This window comes from Pezoporus wallicus, unplaced genomic scaffold, assembly GCF_028554395.1.
Source record: "Pezoporus wallicus isolate ANWC-B61680 ecotype Strahan unplaced genomic scaffold, APGP_CSIRO_Pwel_v1 contig_6732, whole genome shotgun sequence".
NCBI lineage: Eukaryota > Metazoa > Chordata > Aves > Psittaciformes > Psittacidae > Pezoporus > Pezoporus wallicus.
In genome coordinates, this window is record NW_026638638.1 from 1,205,114 (window position 1) to 1,230,948 (window position 25,835).

General features: G+C 40.9%; 1 long non-coding RNA gene across 1 annotated transcript in view; it reads left to right on the top strand.

The window, feature by feature from the left end:
• Window positions 1–25,835, top strand: part of LOC130600426 (uncharacterized) — a 100,809-nt gene that overhangs the window by 31,154 nt on the left and 43,820 nt on the right. The window contains exon 2 of the long non-coding RNA XR_008972453.1: window positions 14,494–14,601. This is a non-coding gene — a long non-coding RNA (uncharacterized LOC130600426). The remainder of the gene's footprint in view (window positions 1–14,493; window positions 14,602–25,835) is intronic.

Here is a 25,835-nt window from a genome sequence, read left to right on the forward strand (position 1 = left end):
TGCAACCTCATTTGCTCTCCTTCATTTGCCTTGCATACATGCCGGGAAAATGCACACACAGAAAGAGCAGCTACACTGGATACTCCTCATACATCACTCTTGCTGTTTCCTTCCCAGCCCATCTCCTTCCATCATTTGCTGTACAGAGGTTCTGCAACAGACTGATCCTGAGGAATGCCTTTGCACAGCCAGCCCCGCCATTCCTGCCTGTCTCAAGTCTCCCCTGCTGTTCATAGGCTACTATTTGATCATTGCTAGTTTGGCCTGTCAGTTCTCCTTACAGCCAAACAACCTGCCCAGACGTTTTTCTTTCTTAATTTTCTAGATTATATTGCTCTTCTATGTTGCCTGACTGCATGAAGTGGTCTCTCCCTTTCTGCCTTACTTATTCCAAGTATCAATCACTCTACAACCACCTTTACTGCTATTAACCTTCTTCCTGTCTTCCAAACCAAAACCTATTTCTCACTTCCATATGTCAACACCAGCAACAACCATCGATTAAATGTCTTTCATTTTTAAAGCACACAGGCTTGCTACCCTTGCTTATATCTTAATGCTTCCCATATGCTTCTCATCAGACTCTAAATTCCTCTGTTTGCTTCCTCTGAGAAGTCATTCTTCATTATAGTAAGTTGCCCCAAGTAAATTTATTCATCATCTTTTTCTATGACAACCACGTTCTTTCACTACGGGAAATTAAACACTGTACCATATGGCCAGAGCAGCAAACTTTAGTACTCACTTGCTCAATTGTTTTAACACTTTGCCGCCTTCATACAACAGTCTGAGGTTGTATGAAGGCGGCAAAGTGTGTCAGGCTAGTGTGTCAGGCTTCCGCCTGACATATGCATTAGACACTTTAATGGGAAGGAGGAAATTAAGTGAAGTTGACAATGTGAGGAAAGAGCAGTATGATCCCATTAAGTTCCAAATATTCACTATTTCTACTATTTTTCACTGGGTTGGGGGAAAAAAGAGCCCCTTAAACTAATTCTTCTGAACATGCTATATCATTAGCCTGCTGTGCTGCCATATGACACCTTTCAAAATCAGAACAATGTGAGAATTCAGAAGTCTGGGAACAGCATATACATGGCGCTGCTGTGCATCCCTTTTGTGAGTCTCGTACTGTCATTATATTTACTTTCCGTGCTGCAGTAGTTCCTCAAGCCACACTAGGTCCTGTCTAATTGATGACACACCATAACTACTGCTAGAAGCTTAATTTTCTCCATGTTTGTCTTAAGAATTTGCCTGTCCTGACAGAGCCTTTTTGATACATGGAGCAAATTGCATTTAATAGTATAGGAGGAATACAGACTTCCTCTCCAGGAAAGAAGATGCTGACTTCTTGAATATCTTTCAGATATATATAGATATAGATATAGATATATATATATATATAAAGAGAGAGAGGGAGATTCTTTCAGATATATATATATATATATATATATAAAGAGAGAGAGAGAGGGAGATGTACCTCTTCTCAGGACATAAAAGAAAAATAAAAAAATGGGAGTTGAAGACAGCCTTATGCTTCCACAGATGTATTTTATTTCATAGCAGCCGCATGTAACTCTTTTGCTTTGGTCATTATCTAACTCTAGGCCAAATCTTAAGCTAGAAGAAGGCACCCCTGCCTCTACAGTGAGTAGAATTATATCTGCTGCATATGCCATGGCTGAATTTGGCCCTTCCCTCCAGAATTTCTTCCTGCTCATTTATTGAATTTCTACTTTGGTCAGGCAGCTTGGAGAAACCGGTTCCTTCATTTAGGCCATGTTCCTGTTTCTGATTTACAGCTGGTAGAGACCTAAGAGCCAAGCAGCCCCTAGTTGATGACTGTCATGCTCCTCAGGTGTGAAATTTTGCCTTCTCATACTAGATGCAATGTAACTCACTGCTGGCTGAGGTGTAGCCTATTAAGCACATGGGTTGTCTTTAAGTTTTGTGTAGTGGAGCACAGGCTGCTGAATGGAGTTGCTGGGTGAGTTTGTGTAACTTCTTTGGATGTCCCTGTGCCTGTTGCAACTCCAGCTCTCAACAGTTTGGTTTGCCTTGTGACAGAGGGTGAACTTTTGTTGTGCTACTCGCATTCCTGTGGCCACAGCCTGTGGACCTCAGAAGTTGTGTATAGAGTAGCCATGGATAGTGTCAGCAAGGCAGCCATGCCACTGGGCACAGAACCTATTTCAGAGAGAGAAGGAAAGATTGTGAAGTCAGTGTGGCATGTGACTCTCATATGCTAGTGCTATTTGTATGTTGTTGTATGCCAACAGGCATATTTTCCTCAAAAAAATGGTGTTTTGAAATTGTAAAGTTTTGAAATTATCAAACCTTTACAGAACTTTACTGATTTTTAACTCTGCTGAGCATGAAAAAAATAATAGCTTTTACCAGCATTATTCATGCATCAGATAATACATACTTTCTCATTTTATCAATTCAGTGTTATCCTGTGACGGCTGAACTTGACGACACTATTATTCCTACTGTTGTTGTGAGTTAAGCATTGACAATGTTCTCAGCAGTTTATTTAAGGAAAAAAGTAATAATACAGCAAAAAGACATTTTGCATCCAGCATGGGGCTGCAGAAGGAGCTGTGAATAACCTGTGATCTTAAGGAAAAATCAATGATAATCTCTCAAAGCTCAAGATTGGTTTTCAAGGCTGTTGCTAGGGGAAAGGACTAGAAATGTGTCTGCTGGTGCTCCTGGACTGCCAGGCAGATGTAGGCAGCTGCTCAAATGGCAGAAGTCCACAGAGTCCATTTGGGCTCTGTTCGTGTAAAAGTACCTGCTTTTGCCAAGGTTCCTGCAAGTTTAGACCTTGGCTTATCTAACATAAAATAACAATATCCAAGGATCTTCATTACACTTCTTCTTTCTAGATCCACTATTCAGCACTGGTTTGTAGCAATCAATAAAATGGATACCTGAAATAAAATTAATAATAAGCAATAAAATGAAACCCTTCAAAAGTACTTCCTGTACTTCAAGTAGTGATGATTTTGTTTACTGCAAGATTTCCTTTATGCTGGTTTCTCTATTATCTGTACTGCTCAGTGTGCAGAGTTTCTGCATTATACATGAAGGCAGATCTGGGAACACAAAGAATCACAGGAGGTCATCTATTGTGTCCCTTAGTCCAGAGGCAGGAAGGAAGGATTATACATATGTCATTTTTGACCCCCTGTAATGGAGACTATACAATCTCCCTAGTCCATCTATTCCAGTGCCTTATACCCTTGGAAAAAAAGAGAGCTCTTCCCAGTGTCATACCTAGGTCTGCATGCAGCAGTTTCAGACCATTACTTCTCATTATATCCACCATGAGAAAACAGGTTATCCCTCTTGTTTGTGAAGCAGACTTTTTTGTATTGGAAGACTGCTATCGTATCTTCTCCAAGTCTCTTTTAAAATAAGCAATCCCAATTTATTTTCTCTTTTGCTGTAAATCACATGTTTTTAGACATCTGATCATTCTTGGTTCTCTCCTTTGGGCTCTCTACAACTTATCCATGTCTTTCTAAAAGCCCTTTCCCATCACTCCTGAAACACTTGATGAGACCTTCTCTTGAAGCAGTCAGGGAATACGATTTTTCTTTAAGTGCTCTCCATGGATAAGTGAAAAGGCTGCTAAATGGGTTCATATAGCTGTTCTCAAATTTAAAATATAACCCTCTTTGAATAGAATTGGTCTGGTGAAAAAAAAAAGGGATTATGCAGCTCTGGAGTGTATTCATTCACCTGCAAAATGAGCTGACATTACAACAAAATATTGAATATAAAGACATTTCTGAGTGAGTCAACATGAATACACATCCACATGAAATTAAATGAGTTCGTTGCATGTGCGCCACTAAATAGTCAGTCAAATAGAGACAAGGTGAATCAGGGAGTTAATGCATTCACTGCTGGTAGAGCAGCTCTGAATGGTATTGCTTTGCTTGCCATTGCGTAAATGCACAACAGTAGATGGTACACGGTAGATGTTGCCTTGAAGAGCAAACAGCCTAAAGAGGAAGGGAAAGAAGCGGTAGGAGATGTCACATTTCACAAACAAGAGAATCAACACTTGCGAAAGAAGCCGATTTGCTCAGCATTGTTGTGTTAAAGAAGAAACTGATACTCACTTTCCTGAGCTCCCCTCTTGCTCAGGAGAGTATCCATGGGGCATTCTTCCTTGCCATGGACAAATCTCTGGCCAGTCCTTGTAGTTGTGAAATTCTATCTTTCTAGATTCATGACCTTGAAGGGACCCAAAATAAGGTTTCTTCCACAAAATCTGATTATGTATAGTGAGCATACAGAAGTCAGATAGGTCATGAAGGCCAGCAAAGAAATGTGCAATACCTATGTGTACAATCTTCATCTCCTCTGTCTTTAGAGATACTGAGTTGTCAATGAGCAGACTGTACAAAGATCATCCCTCTTCTGCCCTCTTAGTCTACACCTATACCAGCTATTTAGTATAAGATTAAATTTCTATTGATTTAAATGGATCGGCAGAGCTCCCCTTGGGCTGTAGTAAAGCCTCAGGAGAGAGGGAGCAAGCCAGAAGTTTCCATACTTTGAATATTATTAATTTTCTGATTGAAGGTATTTGAATGGCTCTTTCTGTGAGTGTCAGCTGGCTTTGTGAAATATTTTTTTCATTCTGGTGGGGCTGTTGACCCCCTTTTCCCTTTCTCCTTTTCCATCTCATGGTCAACAGCTTAAACATTGCAGATGCTAAGAATCTTCCACCCCCAGTGTCTCAAAGTTATTTATGGCAATCTTGTCTGGAAGCAACCTTGCCCTGAGAAGGTAGAAGAACTGAGCAGCTGCATATGCTGCAGGCAAGCTCCTTTGTATGTTCTGAAAGCTTGTAGCCTCTGGCCTAGGCAGCCCAAGGTCTCCAGAAAGCACCCAGCTGGCCCAGTACCTTAAGAGGGCTCACTCTAAAGAGGGGAAAGTCAGCTCACCACATAGCACACTAAGGACTCCTAAAGTTAGCTCTCCTGCCATGAGATTTTCAGGGATGATAGCTTTCCCTCTGCTTTTCTTTTCCCAAAAACTGTGTCCTTCTTTTACAAAGCATACTTATTTGAAAGTAATACCTCAAAATACTTCACTTTTTGATTGTGGTTTAGCTAGCCCCTTCCAGCCTTCCCAAGAAATCTGACAGGCGCTCTTCTGGGGGATCCTAAGAGCACTCAGATTAGGGGCCCTACTTCACAAGGAAGAATGTATGACTGAATTGCAGCCGGAGAATGAGATGGGAAAACAGCCACCCTAGGCTACTAAATTGGAGCTGTAAATCTCAAAATCACCCAGCATGAGCCCACTCTCTCTCCCTTGCTCCTCACTCCTCTGCCATCTCCACATGCCACAACCCTCACTCCTTCCCAGCTTTCAGTTTGCACAGCAAAAGTGAAACCCCTTGGGTTTTGCAGTTGCAACTTGAGAGAGGTCCAGACATATTTACGCAGGCTTTTCCATGCTTGTGGTTTGCACTGTATTCCCTCTGAGCATAATTTACATAAGGAGTAAATGACTCTTGTGAAATAAAGTCTTAGTGTGTTTAGATGCTGTTCAGTTCAGTTAACGTTGCTCATGGTTTCAGAGATTTGGGTAACAGTTAAGATGGCATTTGAAAGTGCAGCATTTCCCAGTCACTTCATCCAAACAATCCAAACATCCACTGGTGAAAAAAAAACCCAACAAAATCTGAGAAAATGCTCACTGCATTCCATACTACACTTTTGTTCCTCCAGCCAGGAACCGTTTTTTTCCTTTTTCCTTCTTTTTTTTTTTCCTTTTCTTTCTAATGCCATATGTACAGCTTGAGGTTATATTGGAAAGTATGAATCTCATGTGAGTTACAAAGCCCTAAGCCACCATTATCCTTATAATTTCATTATCTCAGTTCCTACCCTAAAACATTTAAAACTGACTGAACACCAGAGGTTTCCCTGTGAAGTTTATTTCCTAAACATTACTGAAGTACTATTGATAAAGCCAAAATGTGCAAAGTCAGCACTTCCTAAACCAGCCTGATTTATTAAAGTAGAAATATGTTTTTCTGAATAGGATCCGAATGACAAATAGTTCTTATCGTTTTATGTTTCCATGTCGTGTATTTTAGTTGATTTCCAAGAACAACTACTTCCATGAAGTTGTGCCAGTTTTCCTTTCCCTCATAATATCACTTTAAGATGCTTGCCAGTTTGTTCTTTTTAACTATGAATTTACATTGTCTCTGGGTATTTTCTTTGTCTTGATTCAAACTGTTTGGCTTTCCTTGTTCTTGATGTCACTGGCTGTTTTCTGATACTTCATTTATGCTGCTAATGGTTCCCAAATGTTCTCATGTTACAATAGGCTCTATTTTTTAGTAGAAATGTTTTTTTATATTCTTGGTGAAGCTCATAGCATATTAGACTTGTGTAGCATAGATCAGACTAAATGATCACTGTATTCCTTCCCAACATGTAAAATCTGTAAAACAGTTTCACATGCATACAGGTTGCTTTGTCATTAAAGACAATTCTGCCTCTACATTTCCTTTTCCAACCTCATGATATTACAATAATGTTGTGTCCAGCTGCAAAATTTGGACTAGAATTTAAGTTTGATGGTTTTCATTTGGCAGGTTATAAAGGCAAAAGCTGTTATGTTTTCCAGAATAAAGAATGGCACTCATGCTTTCAGCATCATCAGCTTTGCGTTTATATAAAGAAAAATATATGAAGAGAGGTAGAAATATCAGAGGTTTCCAGATTTTTTGTGTTTTGTACAAGTAGTAGCAACCTTATACATAATGGTAACTAGGAAAGTAACAAGGGGGGGAAGCTGGTTTACTACTGAAAGTGTGATAACTAAACTGAGTAGTACCAAACCCTTGCTCCCAATTTCAAATTGGTGAACTTGGATCTAAAGCTGAGCTCAGACCTTTATCTGACAAAGATCTAGCTGTGTTGTTTTCTCAATGCAATAAATTGAAATAGGCATGCAAAAGACAGACGTTTTTAAACTTCATCCTGCTGGATTACTCTTCCAAGCAGTTCTGTTGAAGTCACTGAAAGTTAGTTCAAGAGCAGCGGACCATATTTGGCCTATTAGATCATTGGGTCTTTGAGCTGGCCATGACAGTGGTCTTTGGTAGCTGTTTTACATGTAATATCAAATTTCAAGTAAAGAAAACAAAATCAGGTAACCAGTGAAAAAATAAGTCTTTCCCCTTTTCAAAATAAATTGCCAGCAGTTACCATAGTAACTGCTAACAGTAGAACATTTCAACTGTCTTTATTATGAACAGCAAAGCAAAATATTCTCTTTTTATTGGGAGACTGAAGGAATGTTCATCCAAAACAATGGAATAGCTAATTACTGTTTGCATAGCAATTCATCTCCAAGACACAGATGGACAGGAGGTGGCTCAGCTCCTCTCCAGTGGTCAGTTGAAAACTGCAAAGCCAAAGCATGATTTGTTGTTCAAATTAGTTAGACTGTCTAGAAAGGAAAATGATGTAGTGGACCTAGAGGCTGACCTTTTTTGTCAGCTCTTAAAGAGACTTCTTCTAGCAAGACCAGAAATTTAGAGGACATGATGTGTAGAAAAGCCAAGTATGTCCCATTGTTAGAGCACTCCAGCTGAAACCATTTCCTCAAACTAATTCTTAACTGGAGAAAGATTCTCAGTCATTCATGTGTTTCCTACGTTAAAAAACAGTTGCTTTCTTTTTCTTCTAGTCTTTGGATCACCCTCCTTATTTTTTCCATCCTGTCTGCTTTCACAGCTACTTACAAGAAGATATTTAAGCCCTTTGGATTTGGGTGTCATGGGTCCAGCCCAGGTGCATAGCAGTTAGCACCAGAGCCTCTTCCCAGGCTGGTGCAGGTGTCAAAGCCATTCACTGCTAGAGCAGAAAACCAGACTGAAGGTAAGGCACCAGCAGTTCGAAGAGCAGAAAACTGGCAAGCCTCAAGTTGGGCTGATGAGCACTGGCACAGCAGTCTGAGGCATGGGATTATGACACTGAGCCTGGGTTGGAAGGAGGTTTATGTTAACCTTCCTCCCTCAAAAATGTAGGCCAGCTCACTCACCTCCCCAGGAGCTTTCACTCTGTTTTCCACTGGCAAATCCACCAAGCTCTTTCCAGTTCAGTTTGACTGACACAAATCGTGGGGATTCCACCATTGCTATGCTGAGACTAGTTGCAGGTTTACTGGTGTCCCTTTCAGGAATTTCTCCTGAAAATTACTGAAATCATCTTATTGCAGTTTCAAGGGGACAGCTAACCTTTTTCATGAAGACTACAAGCACCAGTGCAATTGCCATCGAGTGTACAGACATCCAGCAGGGAGATCCAAAGAGTGACTGGGTACAAAAGCTGAGTTACTCTGCCATTCCTTAAGCTAACTGCTGCCAGTCAGGTTAGCAGTAGAGATATAATTTGTGAAACCATGGCCTGTCACTTGTACGCTTAGACAAGTGTCAAGATCAAAATTAGGCAGGACAGGATCCTCATCTGTCATGAAGTTAAAAGAAGTGGCACTATCTTGGTTTGCACATCTGAGAAACCTGTGTCTTTGGTTTTTAATCAGTTCTGATCAGAATCTGTTGGACCATTTAAAACTACTTCTCTAGCCTTTATGTGGATTGACACTTTCATCCTTTGAACCTTACACCTTCTTAAAGTAAAAGGAAACCATACCAAGTATAGTTAAGTATCCCTTTCCTTAGTCATCATTTGGCCAAACTTTTTAACCTGAGGTCTTTTAATCTCTTGTCACAAATCAGTCACTTCAGTCCATTAATGCAGGTTCTCACTGCTGTTTTAATTCCCTCCAATTTGCCAGCATCTGCCTGGCTTTGAGGTGCCCTGGAGAAATGGGCAGTGTGTGCTGGCTCCTCACACCAGAGCCAAAGGAGGAGATACTGCTACCACCCTGAAGTCCTATTGGACATGAAAATCTGAATACTTATCAGCCAAAAGGAGAGTGGGAGAAACTAAGAAGATCCAGTGGAGGTGTGCTGTGTTGAGGCCAAGTGAAATCTTTCCTTTATCATTTGTTTCCATCAGGAAAACAGTTGGGATTTATGGTTTGCAGTTACAGCTGATAAAAACAGCTTTTCAGGAAAGATATCACAAAGGAGCTACTAGAAAAAGGGTACAGTCAAAGTAGGGTTGCTTTTTTTTTTTTTTAGTGGAGGATTAGGCCTGGCCATGTTATCATGTATTTCTGCATATGCAGTGGAACACAAGGAATGATCACAGAAACAGAGAACAGTTTTCATTGGACAGGACCTTTGGAGGTATCTGGTCCGATTTCCCTCCCAAAGCAAGGCCTTCTACTGACTTTCTGGGAGCCTTGATTTTCACACTGCAAACATTTCTGCTAAATCTCTGATGAGGCCTTCTGAATAAGTAATCAAATCTTTCTTCGGAGAGGCTGTTGCAGGTTTCCAGGGCTGAGACAGCCCCTGGGAAGCTGAATCTAGTGCTTTAAGAAGTATTAACCCATAAAACTCATCCAGCAAGTGCTCCACTAATAAGAATCTGCAATTAGTACTAAGATGTCCCAAAGCCAAGAAGAAAATGCTAATATTGCACAAGACAGCCATCAGATCTTCCACTGCAGGTCTTCTAAGGTGTGTTTTTTATATCTTTGCCACATTTAATAGAACTGTTTTATTGGAATAGATGTATATCACCAGGGACAGAAGTTAGTGAGTGGGCTTGATTCTGACTGTTGAATGTGGATTGTGCTCCTCTGTTTCAAGCAGCCTCATGGGATGATGTGTGACCAGAGCCATGGAGGAGATGTGATGCTACTTAGTGTGATTTCAGGATCTGTCTCTCACTTCTGGGCCCAAGTATGACAAAGCCATCTCTGGGTCATTCGAGTGAAACTTATCAACCTCTTAGTTTCTTCAGATTGTCTCTTTCTGTACTTTTGAGATCCGAAAGTTCAGTTAAGGGGAAAGTTCTCTTTGAGAACAAGATCCGACACCGCGTTACCAGAGCTAATTGGGGAGCCAGCCCTGGCTTCGGTTCTGTCTGGTCAGATTCCAGAAAAAAAGACTTCAGAATCTTGTCAGAGCAGAAGATAAAAGCTGATGTCAAAAGAGACAGTGTGTTCTCTCCTACTTTTTCTTTTGATGATGTAAGTCCTGGTGGTTTAATAGTGCTGGTAGTTAAGCAGGAAAGTTTTCTGTAGTTAACTGTTTGCAGTGACAGATATTAATTAGTTTTACTTCGACAGCAATTCTTCAGTAATAGCTCTCCAATGGCAATCCCTATTTGACTGATTTATAAGGGCTCTTTACCCTCTATTAAGAGACAAGTTAAACTTAAACTTAAATCTTATTACTTATAATTGGGGCTTAGAAAAAATAGTATAGACTTCAGACTTTTAAATTTTAATTATGAGTGCATTTAATAATCATGAAAGTCAGCAGCTAATTGCTCTGGTTTGAACTAGACACAATGCACGCTCTGTACAAGCTTCATCTTGTAGTTCAGCCAGTGCACCTCAACCCTGAATCCTGCTAATCCAATCTTGCAGGGTTTTTGCAATGGGACAGCCAGTTTGTCAATGTGTTTTATGAGCTACACAAAAAAAGGAGCAAGGCTAGGATCACCAAATTCTTTCTGTATCCAAAAGCAGGCTTTGAGCTTACAGCTGCAGGAGGCAACTGCTCATGTAACAGCCCATTGTTCAGCAGCAACCTTTTTCTTCTGCAGCTGAAACTTAACACAGGTAAAATCAAGCGCTTGTCCATAAAACTAGTAATTTTTATGTCAGCTTTTCTAAAACTTTATTATTCTTATAATATTTTCAGTATTGTATACATTTTCAGCAATTTTATCTCTCTTTCTGGATGAGTATTCTATCAAACATATGTCAGTCCTTCATATTATTTATTTTTCCTTCTTTGGAGATTGGGTGCACTTAGATGTGATAATAACTTCCAGCTTGCAGTACTCAAAATTAACGGCCAGAGTATTGAAAAGCTTCACATAGATGTTAATAATCCTTTTTTTTGTGCAGTTTTTGTTGCTTCCATCTGTTACCACAGGAAGGATGACTTGGTAATAAACCCTGTTTATACCTTCACCACAAAACAAGAGAGAGGAAATGAGATGTCAGCAAAAACGCATAGTGAGACACAACCATGTTCAGCAATATTCTTTGTGACTTAAAGCCTCTTACAAATATGCTGTTGTTAATGCCCATATCTCTGAAGAGTTTGGGAATGTTGCAGTGGGGCAAGTTCATTCAGAATGCTGCTCCTCAGGTGCAGTGATGTCCACTGAGAATGAAGTCATCTTTGTTGTATGATTAACACTCTAATGCAATTTGAACTTCACCTTCAGGCTGCGATAGGACTATGCTGCAGTGTTTTACAATACCGAGAAACTATTGCATGCTTTAATTTGAAAGCTTGTATCCAAATGGTGTATTTGTGAGCATCCATATTTCCATGAGTTGATCTGAATTTGCAAGTCAGCCATCCTGGTAGCTCTGCTGGCATAAAATTGAGATTCTGTTCTCAGTATGCAAAGGTCTGGGTTTTATTCCAGTATCTAGCAAAAGGATCAATACAATTCATGACTACCCTCTCTCTATACATTCATATGCTGGGAATATCTGGGCCCCAGCAGACACCCACCCTCCCTTTTCCCAGTCTTACAAACTCAGCTGGATTCTCCAGAGCTCTGAAACCACATGCAGGTGTCTCCTAAATTTAGTAGCATCTACACGATAACTACCATGATGTCTGTGACACAGAAAATCCCACACCTCTCTGATACAATGAGCTTGGGCTTCAGAAGGGTTTCTGAGCAGCCCTGAATGTGCTGTACTAGAGAGGAAACAGCTGAGCAGCTGCAAGGCTTCATGTGCTTTTGTGGGAAGGAGTGAGAGACTGGGAATATGGGACATTCTTATTTGCCCTGCAGTGGAGGTATAGGCTTTTTTACCATGGTGTTAGCTAGGCAGGCCTTCAAGGCTAAAACATTCCACACTGGGGACCTCATCCAGAAGACTATAGTAGTCTTAGGCCCAGCACGAAGTAGCTTGTGGAAAGGAAAGGACACTTGTCACATGGCTTTTTCACAGGTTATTGCTGGGAGTTTCAAGACCACACTTTCGGTTACCAGTCCCATGCTGTCTTCTGACAGTGGCTTCTGTTATGGCTCTTGGTACTAAGTACAGATTCTGTACCTGACCCTGCATCTTTTTTTCCTTCCAAGAAGGCACAGTGCAGAAAAAGTGAAGCTCCCATTAACTGGCCAACCTAGGTGTGCCAGCACAGGCCCATGAAGTCCTGCTTGCTCAATGTGGCCTTGCAATTAAGTCCTTCCAGAGAACACCTGAAGGACCACAAAGATTTTAACTATGCAGGTTACTCTCCTGCTCAAACCCTCTCCCCACTCCAGTGGTTTGCAGCAGGTCAGTCCTCAGCGGTCCAAGATCATGATTTAGAAGAGTGAGGTTAGGCCCATGGAAGTCTGACATGTCAGGGTAGCTGAATGCAAGTCCTTTGGTGTATTAACCAGAGCTGCATCTCTTTACTGTGTCATCTGGACGTACTGCAACTTCTAAAAAGCCCTCAAATATATTTTTGAAAGCAATGTGGAATAAAAAAGAAACAATCTTCCTGTGACATCTTTCAACAGCACTTAAACGTTCCATTAATATTATGAATGAATCCAGCACATAATCTGCTGCTGAAAAAAAATTTCCAGCGTTGTATTCCAACTGCATTAAAAGCTGTATTTCCATTAATGTAAAGAATGAATCCAGGGTGTAATATATTGTTGAATCAGAATTTATGCAACAGGTTAGTTAAGAGGCTACAGTCAATTCCTATAACATGACTATCTGAAGCCTGACTTAATACTGCAATTGAAAACCAGCAGCAGATTGTGTTCTTCCCTTAATGCCTGTGTCCCTTTCCCTTCTCTTTTTTTCTTTTAGGAAAACTCTTAAATATCGAGGTTTATTTCCTAATCTGTGAAGATGTCTATGCTCTTCAGCAAGGCATTCTTATTTCAGTGACAGGAGTTACAAGCAGAGGGATACTTAGAGATCTAAGCAGCTCTCTCCAATTCAAAAGACATAAGAAAATCAGGAGGTGGCAGCTCAGTGGGGGGGGGGGGGGGGGGGGGGGGGGCTGACATCCTGCAGGGCTAACAAGTTCGCAGGAGGAGAGGGACCCTTTCAGGCTCAGATGGAGCAAAGGATCCTGGCAGAAATTCCCCTTCCCTGAAACGGGCACCTACAGTTGCATATTATCTTCCTGTGTGCCAGCTAGTGCCTTGGTGAGAAAGAGAAGGGCTTCCCCTGCTTGGTTTTGACACCTTCACCTCTCTTCTCTCTCTCAGAGAAGTGCTGCCAGTGGTGACATATGCCTGTATTGTTCCTTCCATGAGATGGCAATATATAATGCTACCTAAAGTTATCCCTTACAATTTCACTTCTGCTCTGATGAGCCAGGATTTTACTAACAGGTTTATTGCCAAGCTTGATATCTTGGGAATTAGCATTACTCCATTTCTGTCTCTATTATCAGACTCATTCTTTCAGCCCCCATCTATAGGATTCCTTGTTAATAATTTCATACTTTCATTATCATCTTCTACAGTTTTAGCATTTTTTATTTTTATTAATGCAAAATCACTTTATCAGTCTGCTAATATTAGCAGAGTTTTACTTTTAGCTAGTCTTGGCCTTCTCAGAAATGCTTAGACATCCTCAGCCAAAGGCAGCTGAGGATATGTAGTCCCTTGCAGGATCAGATCCAGACATGAAAGGAACTTGTATGCTCTCTAGATGTATTAAACTAATTACTTTGACTTCCACATACTCATTGTGGGTTCAAAGGCCAACAATGGGGCATCCTATTTGAAAATTTCAAGGGAGATGGCTGAGCGCAGGAGAGCCTGGGAGCAGGTTTCAGTTATTTTATTAGACAAAGGGTTAAGAGCCATGCCTGGGAGGAGAGATGAGTGTTTCTTGATGTGGGATTTAGAGTGCAGCAAGGAGGACTTGAGGGCTTTTGATCTGGCATCTTTCTCAAGCATTATCTCACTTCTTTTAAAAAGAAAAAGGGAAAAGAAAAAAGGATGGAAACATCTCCTAGGCAGGAGATTCTGTAATGAATTCTGACACCAAGAGGAGCTTATGAAACACTTGTGTGGGTACAGCTAGCAAGTCCTGGGGCAAACAAAAATTCATCCCAAAATGTTAAGGAGTTTTGTTCACTGGGAGCAGATCCCCTCTCCTGATATTTCCAGCAATAGATCAGGAAACAAATTTCAATATTTTGGACAGGCTTATGCATTAAGAGTTATGGCCTGGAAAGGCCATTAAGAAAATAACTGTAGTAAAACTGTGAATCAATTATGGAGAATATCTGAAATAAGATTTTAGTTTATAGATACTTTCAGGCAATAAAGTGTGATGAGTTAATTCTCTTATGCTTATTTCTAGAGCTGCAGAGATGAGATTAGAACTTGCAGATTCCTGGCACCTTGTCCATGCTGAGTCCACAGACAATTTAACTTCTACAGCATTTACTGTGCTAATGCATGGGAAATGGTAAGTGTTTTAATGTTACTGTTCCAGAGTTCTATTTCTCCACTTTTCATTTTTTTAGCCTCCTAGTATGAACCCCAAATAACTGCTCTGCAGGAAAACGTTACTGTGAAAGAAAAAGCATATAATTAATACAAATTCCAGATTACTGAGTGTAACTGGCTATCTGTTCTGGACAAAAGCAGATTCCCATTACATGTTTCTATGCAGCTTGGGACGTCAGTAGTCATTTGAACCAAGTTAGAAACTTTTCATAGAATGGTTTGGGTTGGAAGGGATCTTAAATTTCATCCAGCTCCAACCCCCCTGCCATGGGCAGGAACACCTTCCACTAGACCGGGTTGCTCCAAGCCCTGTCCAACCTGGCCTTGAATACTGCCAGAGGTGGGGCAGCCACAGCTTCTCTGGGCAACAACAGTATCTCACCACCCTCACAGTAAAGTTCTTCCTAATACCTAACCTAAATCTACCATCATGCAGTTTAAAGCCATTCACACTTTCCCTGTCACTACATGCTCTTGTAAAAAGTCCCTCTCCAGTATTCTTGCAGGTTCTTTTTAGGTACTGGAAGTCTGCAGTCCAGCTGGTTATTGACATAGAAAGCAACACCCCCTTTTTGTCTCCCCTGCCTGTTCTTCATGAAGAGCCTGTATCTTTCCATTCCAACAGTCCAGTTATAGCAGCCATCCCACTACATCTCTGTGATGCCAATAAGATCATGATCCTACAGGTGTGGACACATCTAACTCTTCTTATTTATACCCTGTGGTATGTGAGTTTGCACAGAGTCATTGCAAAGGACAAGGGGCAATGGGTGTAAACTGTAGCATAGGAGGTTCCATGTGAACATCAGGGAAAATTCCTTTACTGTGAGAGTGACAGAGCACTGGAACGGGTTGCCCAGGGGGGTTGTGGAGTCTCCTACATTGGAGATATTCAAGGCCCGCCTGGACAAGTTCCTGTGTGATGTACTCTAGGTTACCCTGCTCTTGCAGGAGGGTTGGACTAGATGATCTTTTGAGGTCCCTTCCAACCCTTAGGATTCTGTGATTTATGCTGGGCCCCTGATGAAGCCGATTTACTGGCTGGAGTGGTTGGAATTCCTATGTGCTCTTCTTCAGGTGCTCTCCTGCTATTGTCTGCTTAGCCCTAAAAATAGGCAGTGTAACTATTTAATGTGAAACCTGGGACTGAATTGTAAAATGTGTGAAAAATAGTACAGCAGCTACTATAAGTTCCAGTAGTTTTCATTCAAAGTTGCTTTCAGAACAGAAGCTACAAAAGAGTCATTTCAAGAAATATACCTCAATAGAGAAGAGGTATGTGAAAAGCCATATAAGGGTGGGCTAGATTCAAACACCACTTTCATACTTGTAATGAAAAATCCAGTGTGTTCTCCAAACGCTCCCGATATGAATCAGTACATCCAAGAGTAGGTGTAAATAGAGTCTGATAACAATTTAGCTCTATTCCTGCTGCCTACGCTACTGCAGTATTTTAATACTACAAAATTGTTAGTGGATTTCATATCTGTGAAACACTGTTATTTCCCCTCCTCCTCATAAGGTAGGGAACTATCCCTTCTCACAGGTAAGTAGGCGTTAAGTCTGACAGAGGAAGTGGGGTTGTTGGGTGCCCTGGATTATGTGCACACCCAGGTACAAACACACTGATGTGGTTTGCTCATCACTGCTTGTACCTACAAGGCTGATCACGCAAGAAGTTGATCCAGAAACTGAATTTTCAGAATCAGAGCCGAAATCTTCTTGCAGAATGGATTTTCTAAATAATCCAATTGCTTCTAACAGAACTAAGTCCTTTGCCTAGTCCTGTGAAGAGAAACTGGAGGGTTTAGACTACATGCAATAAATACATAGTCCTGAAAGGCATTTCTTTATGGACACTAGGAAAATTTATACCTTAAAAAGTCCTGGAGAGTTTTCTTTTCAGGCCTTCCTATGTGAAGACTTACGTTTACTGCCTCTGTGTTCTTTACAGCATTAAACACTAAACTTTCCTTAGTGAGTTTCTGTAGTGAGACCTTCATATGATGAAAATGCTGAGGACATGATGGCTATTCCTGTACCATGAAACATCAAGCATTACCTTCTTTATACCATTGCTATGCCTGTTAAAATTGGATATATTCATTCTTTGACTGCTGGGTGCAATTTCATGTTCCGTAAGTGTCAAAGTGACTCAGAATCCATGGACCACTACACATAAAATTTTGATTTTCCATCTTTTATTTTATATATTATACTTAAAAACAAAATGTTCTTGAAGCTTGATCAAAGCAAGGAAAATAAGAATGTTTCGTTCAAAAAACTTGGAATGGGATGTTTGGACAATGCCAAGAGTACCCTCCCTTCCCACTTTTGTTTGGTTGCCAAAAAAAATTTAAGCCAAACTGATGCAGTTGGTGAAGAGCATTTAGCTTGTGGGAATCACATCTTCTGGCAGAAAATGGTTTCACCAACACTTCATGCTGCATTTTTCAGCAGGTTTTCTGTGTGCAGCATCCACCTCAGGGCCCCTGCAAGGTGGTGGCTTTGAGAGGCGTGTGAATACTCTCTAGTCCTTTTTCAAATCAACTTTTCAAGGTGCACCTATTTGGTGCTATAGTCTGCAGTCCATACCCCTCGTATGGGTGTCCTTGTGTGCAGTACCCCTGAGAACTGAAATAGTTCGGTTAGGATGATAGAGAATATACCCCACCCGGAGTTTTCCCATTCCATCTGTACCTGTTGTCCATGAGACTGTCTGAAACCTGTTTTTACCTGTTGCTGTGCTTGCCTCCACAACCTCCTGTGGCAGCAAGTACCAGAAATTCAAACATGTTTTGTAAAGAAACTTGCTTTTTTATCTGTTTTAACCCAATCTCCTACTGGTTTCATCAAGTGCCCCTTGCTCTCAGGTTCTAGGACTTGGTGAAAACAGTTCTGCCTTTACCTGAGCAAGTGTAGGCAGGGGAGGTGGAGGAGGTGAGAGGAGGAGAGCATTACATGGATCTCCTACAATTCCCTGATCACAGAGCTCTATAAAATATGTCCAATAGTAGGTTAAGTAAACTAGAGCCCTAGCAGAAGCCAGAGTAACACTCTCTTGGTAGCTGTGTCCTGCCCCTGAAGACTAGCTCAGCACTTACAGATTCCTAAATAAGGGGACCAAATTAGTGTCTTAAATGTGGGCAGTCACTGCATGCAAGAGAGCATGTAGGCTCCCTACCCTGTACAGGAAACTTGTCTGGTTCTTAGCCTACATTTCCTTTCTTTGGAATTATTTTTATATTTCTAAGCATAAACCCATAGACCACACTAAGTAATTCCTTTCCTTTCTTGATTTTCATTTTCTCCGCATGTTTATCTTGTCTCACCCATACCTGTCACACTGTCAGGTTATACAGTACAAGGGCTTTTTTTCGCTTGTTCTCTGTTCACTAGATTCTCCTGTCCTATGGCAATTTTAGTTGTGTTTTTACCTCACTCTGATTTCCCTGAATAAGATTTGTCTGTTGGCTGTCTCAGGTATGTTTTATCTCAAGAGACATTTGGTGTCTGGTATTTCTCAGCTCTCTGACTGGTTTCTCTTAAGGTCCGTGAAGGCGTGTAATTCCAGAGACACCCTTTTTTGTAGTCTCGCTGCTTGAAGCGGGGACCAAGAGACAGAATGGAGAAATAAAATCAAGTATGTGCCTGTGAGCTACCCTCTCCTATTAGGGGCTTTATGCAACTATTTGCTATTAGAGGATTCACGCAGCTGTCACCAGAGATGTTTCTGAATCAAAACCTTGGAATTAAAATTGTGGAGCCCCGGGGGGGAAAGGAGCTGCTCCAGACCCAAAACCTGCTGCTAGGGTCCCTCTGGCTTCTCTCTCCCTCCAGTTTCCTCTGAGGCACGTGTTTCCTTGTGAAACAAAATGTCTTAAAGGATGCAGTGCTGGTGCCCTCTTGTGGGGGAAAAAAGAGGTGAGGTAAAAATCGTGACATCAGTGGGACAACGTCTAAAACAGGTCAGAACGGATTATTTTGGCAAGGGGTGCGGATGGGGAGTTCACTCAGCTACGCAGAAAGTCTTAGTTCAAGGACTTACTGATAGGCACCAGAGGGGTAGTGGCCAAATGAGATTTCAACAGACCACCTAAGGTGGGTCTGCCTGCCTCACAGCTCGCATATGTGGCATGGCACTGTGGAGCACAGCCAAGAGATGCTGGCGTCAGTGCCACCGCAGGCAGCATGCTGTCCCCTACAGAGAGCCACACCCCACCACAGTGGTGGGGCAGCTGCCTTAGCAATACCTCACATGGGCTCCTAGGACCGGGCCAGTAGCTTGGGCCCAGCTCAGATCTGATGTGGCTGCAGGTTTGCAAAGGGGGTTCAGTACCCTGTAATACTAATTTCTTTGGACTCCACTGTATGGCACAGCAAGACCTTGCATCTCATCATCTCACATGGGTCATCTCCGAAAAGGGACTGTATAGCTATTTGTTTTATTTATGTAATATATATTCAAGGCTTCTTGCATCTCTGTGTTCTGGCTTTTCAAGTTCTCTTTGTAACAGAAAGAATGGTTCCCTCTGAATTTCAGCTCAGTACATTTCCCATTCTTTTTTTTTTTTTTTTCCCATGAGCTAAGAGCCTATTGGTTTGTTGTCAAATGGTTTCTGTGCTATCTTTTTATGAAAGCATGAGCACACATTGTTCTAGTACATGAAAACAGGCTCTTCACCTGAGATGCCGAGCTTTCATAGGGTTGGCCTGCAGTCTGTCATCTCCTAGAGAGTTGTCTGAGACACCTTCAGTTTCTTTCAGCAATTAATAGTTCTGGTTTTAGCAGTTTGAAGAAAATGCCTGTGGACAGTAAACAATTTCTTGATGCAAGAGTTTGCCTGCAGTAGTATGTGAAAAAAGGCACTTGCATCTTTCTGAGGTAACAGGCTATTAGACTCCACTTTCTTTAAGCACAGGAAAAAAAGGCTGTGAGACAGCAGAATCCAGCCTTAAAATACATTAATGGGCTAAAGAACAGCCTAATTGAATCAACATTAAGTAGCAAACAAGTCATAAACCTGACTCTAGAGCCTTCTCCGAGGCTTGATGATTTGAATATTTCCCTCAAAGCTTTTTTCTATCTTCAAGGTTTCTTGAAGGTTTCAATACCCTGACTTAGTTCATTTGCAGGTGGTAACTATAATTCTTTAGGCTGTTCCCAGGCTCCTCATTTCAAATTCACTAAGCTATCTTTTTAAGCAGAGTCCTGAAACCTACTATAGGCTTGACTAGATTTCAAAGTTACTTGCCGTTATTGACAAGCAATAGCTGTACTGTATGACCAATCACCAGGGTGGTGGCAAGGAAACCAGTACTATGTTTTAGCTATGAGTAACAGCCAAAACTATTTAAAATAAAAGCTAGGGGAAAGGTGTGACTGTCATTCAAATAAATAGAGAATGCCATTTACAGAGAGACAGAGAAAGAATTCTTCATGCAGGTGGTGTGGGAAGTAATGTATGACATTTCAATAACGACTTTCTATTTTTTTTAACCTTGCAGTAAAGACATAATGTGTTTAAGAAGGGAACCTCCACCGGGTACTCAAGGACTCCCGTTGTGAAATGGAAGGAGAAGGGATGAAGGATGCAGGCAAACTCTCATGCTACTGTCAAATCTTCCAACCCCATCTTTTGGTCTTAGAGGGTTTGTTTTCTCCTTAGTCCTTCATTTTTACATTCAATAGCACTGATTCTGCAGTAAAGACAGAGGGGCAAAACTGGCCTGTCCTTTCTACCTCTACTCTTTTCTATGGGATGAGTTCTGCCACAAACATTCTTCCAAGGTTGTTTGCCTCCTTGGCATACAATTCGTTCAAGCCATCTGCATTTCATTATCAATTATATACAGTCCTTCCCTGAAGCATTTCTTTACAAATGTCAAAGTCTTCTAGCATCCTTATCTGCAGAGTGATTTGTGTCAAATCTGCCTTATCACAATCTGCCACCAGGGTTTTTACATGTGTAACTTCCATTATAGTTGACAAGAGTGCTATATATGCAAATCTATCACATAACAAGCAAAAAAGAAGAGGTCTCTTTTTTTAAATAATATGATTTGTGGAAATATCCTCCGTATATTACAGTGAAACAAAGGCAAGATCGAAACAGCAACAGCTAAGCAGTCAAATATGATACGCCAAAATGAAGACTACTAAGCCTGCTTTACAAGCAGTTAGTTAGGCCTGTTTGTGGTCCACCTTTATCCAACCAAGAGGATACTCCCTTATTTCAGGGTTCAGGTTATTAGATGGACAAATCAACAGCTGTAGTGGAGGGCAGCAACTGTATTGCGTCACTTGAGATGTTACAGGCCAAAAAGACAGTCAGAAGAACTCGGGAAAGAGCCTTAACCCTAGTAAAAACCTGAACCAAAAGGTAAAGTTTTGTACAGGACCTCAGAGGTAGCGAGCTTGATTCTGTTTGTCACCAAGCACCCACTCAGAATCAACATGCCACACAGTCCTCTGGCCACAGGAATGCTTTTACTGGCAAAGCAAGAAAATGTATGTAACAAGGTACAATATATATTGTTCATATCTACTAAAGACAGTGAAACTATCACGATACCTTCTGACTAAAAGCTTCAGTTTTTTAGTCGTCTTAGACTGAAACAATGAAAGGGGTATCAGCTCTGGTGCCACATATGTGGGAGTGCACCAGTGCACAGTCTGAGTTCACGGGATATGGGGCAGTAAGCAGTGGGGTATCAGCAAATAGAAATAGGACAGGAACTCTAATCTATTATAACTATAAATTATTTGGCTCTTTTCCAGGCCTTTGTAGACATGAAATTTCTGTCTGGGTTCACTTCCCACAAACTTCCTGTTTCTCTCAGGCAAGTTTCAGAACCAGATTCTGATGTTCATTTATTCCTTTATAAATTCAGAATAACTCAGTTGAGCTCAACATGTGGCAGTATTTTAAAACTGTCCTGAGTGAGCTCAAAAGCGCATGCAGGGTGGTTCATTTCTTCATCTGTAAAAAGAGGATGGACTCTTCTTTCATCTTCTATTTTGCCTATTTGGTATTATAGCAGAGTTACTGTGCATGTATCAGCAAATCTTAGCTTCAGTCTCTATCTGCTTATACAGTGCAAACAACAGATCAGTACTCACAAAAGATTTAAGCAAGTTTTTCAAGGTGCAATCCCAAATTCCAAACCCCATTAGAGCAGAGAGCTGTCTAGCCCTGGCACGTGTGCAGTAATTCGGAAGGGATCCTGACCAGAAGGATTCACCCACACAAGCAAAAGTTCAGGATTTTAACCCTGAAAGTGATTAACTAGCAAAATAAACTTTCAAAAGAAGTAGTGGGATATCTCTCTTTCTTGATGCTTTTAAATCAACCTGCAGCTGTGTTTCTGAATGGTATGTTTTACTCAAACACCACAGTGTGTTATCCAAGCAGAGACAGGCTAGAGAAACTCTATATTCCATCTGTTTAAAGAACTCAAATTGAGTAAGTTAATGTCTTAAACCTTTCAAGTCACTCAGGTCTAAACAGAAGAAACAAAATGTAACAGAGACTTGGAAGATCATACAAGGTGTATTCATACATGAATAGTAGAAAGGGCCTGGCAATAAATTGAGAGTAATAGCAATATAGTGTCTATGCAACAGACATAATTTTAATAACAAAAGCAAATAGAGACCAGATTTGCATAAAGTGATGTAATCCCATTCTTATTATGTGTGTGTGTGCTCCTGGCCCTCCCTAGAGTATGTAGCAAAGTGCATTTGCAAAGACCCCTTTCAGTTAAGTGTCCAGACTATAGACATTGGTATTAATTATATTATTAACATTATAAACCAAATAGCAATAACAACAAAAAGCAAACAAAAAATCCCCCTTTAAAAGTATTACCTTTACCATTTAGCTATATTTGTTAGGGGGGTGAACATATATGAGCAAATTTTGGAATCATGTACCTGAAATGGATATTTGAATTTTGATGGTTCTGTTACCTAAGAGGAAAGGTGAGTATCTTTTCAAAATCAAAAGTGGGACACTTTTGCTTTGACATGTTTTGGGATTGTGAAATGTTTCTATGAGAGAGAAAGCTACTTCTTGTAAAACATGAGGAGATTGAACACTGGAAAACCTCAGGTATAGCAGTGGTATATACCTTTTTTTCTGAATAAGTATTTCCAGTAGTTTAATGTCTGAATCAAAGTTTTCGCTAAGCACTGAAAAGTCTTGTCAACATTTACTCTCCAAAAAAGAACAACCTAATGAGGGCTTGGCTCACCTCCTTTCATTCACTTCCAAATACTACTCAGCACACCAGAGACCCATTCCACTGATTGGTTTATGTTGTGATAAAGACAGGACATCGTGTTTTGGGCAAACATGATGTAGCCATTTATTTAATAAAAAAGCTCAATATGCGAAAATGAGCTGTAAAAGATTTTGTTCCTGCACTGTGAGAGTACACCATGCAGAATCTGGGCTTGTACCAACATTAACATTCAGAGCATATTGGCATTTCAATAAAGAACTTGCGTACACTGAATTGTATGATAGTTCAGGAATGGTTCTATTAATTTGGGCAGCATGATCTCAGTTTTAAGCCAGCAGAATCTGACGTGTAAAGTAGCTATTTCTGAGGAAGTCAGAAGGAAAGATATAGGGTGAAAGGGGTTATTATGTATTCTTTGTGTATTTGAGAGTTCTTTGTTTAAAGTAATTTTCCCCACATTGTTTCTGTGGAAGACTATAATCAGTGGGCTGGTTTTGTCAAGATCTATAATTGTGAACAGAAAATGATAAAATATGCTATTTTAAAATTTCTCAGGTTTGCAGAATTTGAGTTGATTAATTTCTTTTCAAACAGTAATGCTCTGTTTATGAATGGCTCTGTGCCTCAATTTTTTGTGCTCACATATGGCTGATTCTTCATGCAAGGACCTCCTGAGTACAAGGAAAAGCTTTGAGGAAAGCGTCTTTGTTTTAGTATTCTCCAGAAGATGCCTGGGAGAAGCTGAGATAGGAAATTAGAAAACAGTATGTCAAAGAGAGGCATCTCTCTTTCTGGAGTGAGACTTCTAGGGTTGCTGGGAGCTGTTGGGAGGAAAGCAGGTTCTAGGTAGCTGGAATTAGGGAGTGGGTTACACACATAGTGGGCAAGTGGGAGGAAGGATAAGAGCTTATTTTCCTCCCTTTCCATAGCACTTGCTTTTAAGGAACCATCTTGCTTTAAGGACCATCTGCTTTGTCTCACAGCCCCTTGGAGGCAGACTGGTTTCAGGAGTGGGCATTGCTTTGCAGTCTTTGGTCGGAAGCCATAGCATGTGGAAGGTCTGCTGCATGAGCCTGGCTTTCATATATGGGGCTGGGCACAGAGCTGAACACAAAACATGTAACAAATCATGTATGAAGAAGCCATCAACTACATCAGGCCGAGGGAAGCTCTTTGCATGTTCCATGTTACGTAGCAAGCTTTGTGCTGGGTGCTTTGATAATGATACTTCAGAAGCTGAATCTGCAGTTTTTAAATTCTGATGAGTCTTAAATTGTACAACCAGTAAGTTGACAAGAGTTGAAGGAGAAAGCTTCCTGAGGGAGAGACAAGATTACCTCCTGGCTAAAACCAGCTCTACAGAATTGATGATCGGTACAGGATGTCCTAGTCAGCATTACATTTCAACACAAAATTCTTCAGGACTTCTTCTAGAACTGAATTCTGGAATAGTGAAAAATAGACAGGAAAAGCACAATAAAGTATTTTTCATGAGTTACTTGTCACAGCACCTGGTGCCATGTATTTTAGTTCTTACTGGTAGGTAGGGTCATTTTAGGTTGCTGGAAAGTTCCAGTCTGCCAGGAGGTCACAGTGACCAAATTGCCTATTTCTGCAACATCTCAGATGTGTTTGTCCTGTCGTAACTTCCCATGCGGGTAGAAGATGCTCAGGAAAACAGGAATCAAAAGAAAAGCTGCTACTGACCCAAGAGATATGAGAGAAGGAGGATAAAATTACAAAGGCAAGATGCAACAGCAGAGTGAGATGGGATGTAGGGGTATGTCATGGACACTAGTGCAAGGGATGGGTTACAAAATCTGGGTGTTATATTGTGCAAATAGGCCAGTCAGGAAAGTATCTTTGTATCAAATTAGCATGGCAAGGAAGTGATGAGAAAAAACTCCCCAGACAGTCCTGCTAATGAGTCTTATCTCTGATCTTGAAGGGCTTGAAACAGTTTACTTTCCATGCCTGTATAAGCCATTTGTGCTAGTAAATCAGAAATGTGTGCTCCACATCCTGTTACCTTCAGATCTGCCTCAATAGCCACAAGCTGTGTAATGCCAAAAGACTCCTCTAGCTTAAAAAGAGAAAAAAAACCCTGAAGATCCTTTTGATCTAAATTGAATCTCATTCAGGACTACATAAACCCTTATGTCTGTGGCACACAGCACATGCTTCGTGGCCTTGTTCCATTGCATTCACACTGATGCCCTGTGGTTTTCTTGTCATTTTTTGCAATCAAGTCACATGAAATATATTATTGTCTACCTTGTTCCGATAATCTTGATACCACATTTTCCTGTTGCACAAACATCTTTTTCGGGGCAATTTGATCTGAAAGTTTAAACCCAGCAGAAAGGAAACAAAATGTGAGGGTTTTTTAAACATCCTTCTTCACCATTCTGAGAGCTAGTTTTAACCTGCATCTAAAATTTAAGTGTTGGGATCAAAGTGGGGTAAAGGAATGATGTAAGGAACTGGACCATATCTTCTTGCAGCACTGACACCAACAGTATCCTCCCAAAGATACAGGTTACTTTGATTTTAATTAGAGTAGTAAATTATTGCACCTTGTTTTCCTACTCAAGAAAATTTCTACTAACTCCATTATGGGTTGGTGTCACTACTGCATTAGACTGGGGTTTAGGCTTGAACCCATACTTCTGGGCTACATGTTCATTTTCATGCTGCTCTTCTTGCATGGGAAGAGGGCTGGCAGCTGGCATGCTTATGCACTCTGGCTTCAGGCGACACAAAAGTAACTAGCTCAAACTCTTTGGTTCAAGAGCCGTAAGTCATTTGAGTGCACAGCTGAGAGACAGCAAAGACACAGTTGGAAGTATTTGCCTGCTGTCAATTTGCCTGTTGCCAATATGAAGAGGTCACTTAGCCCCCAGCCATGGTCACTGCACTATTCTTCACTTCTCCCAGTTAGAAAAC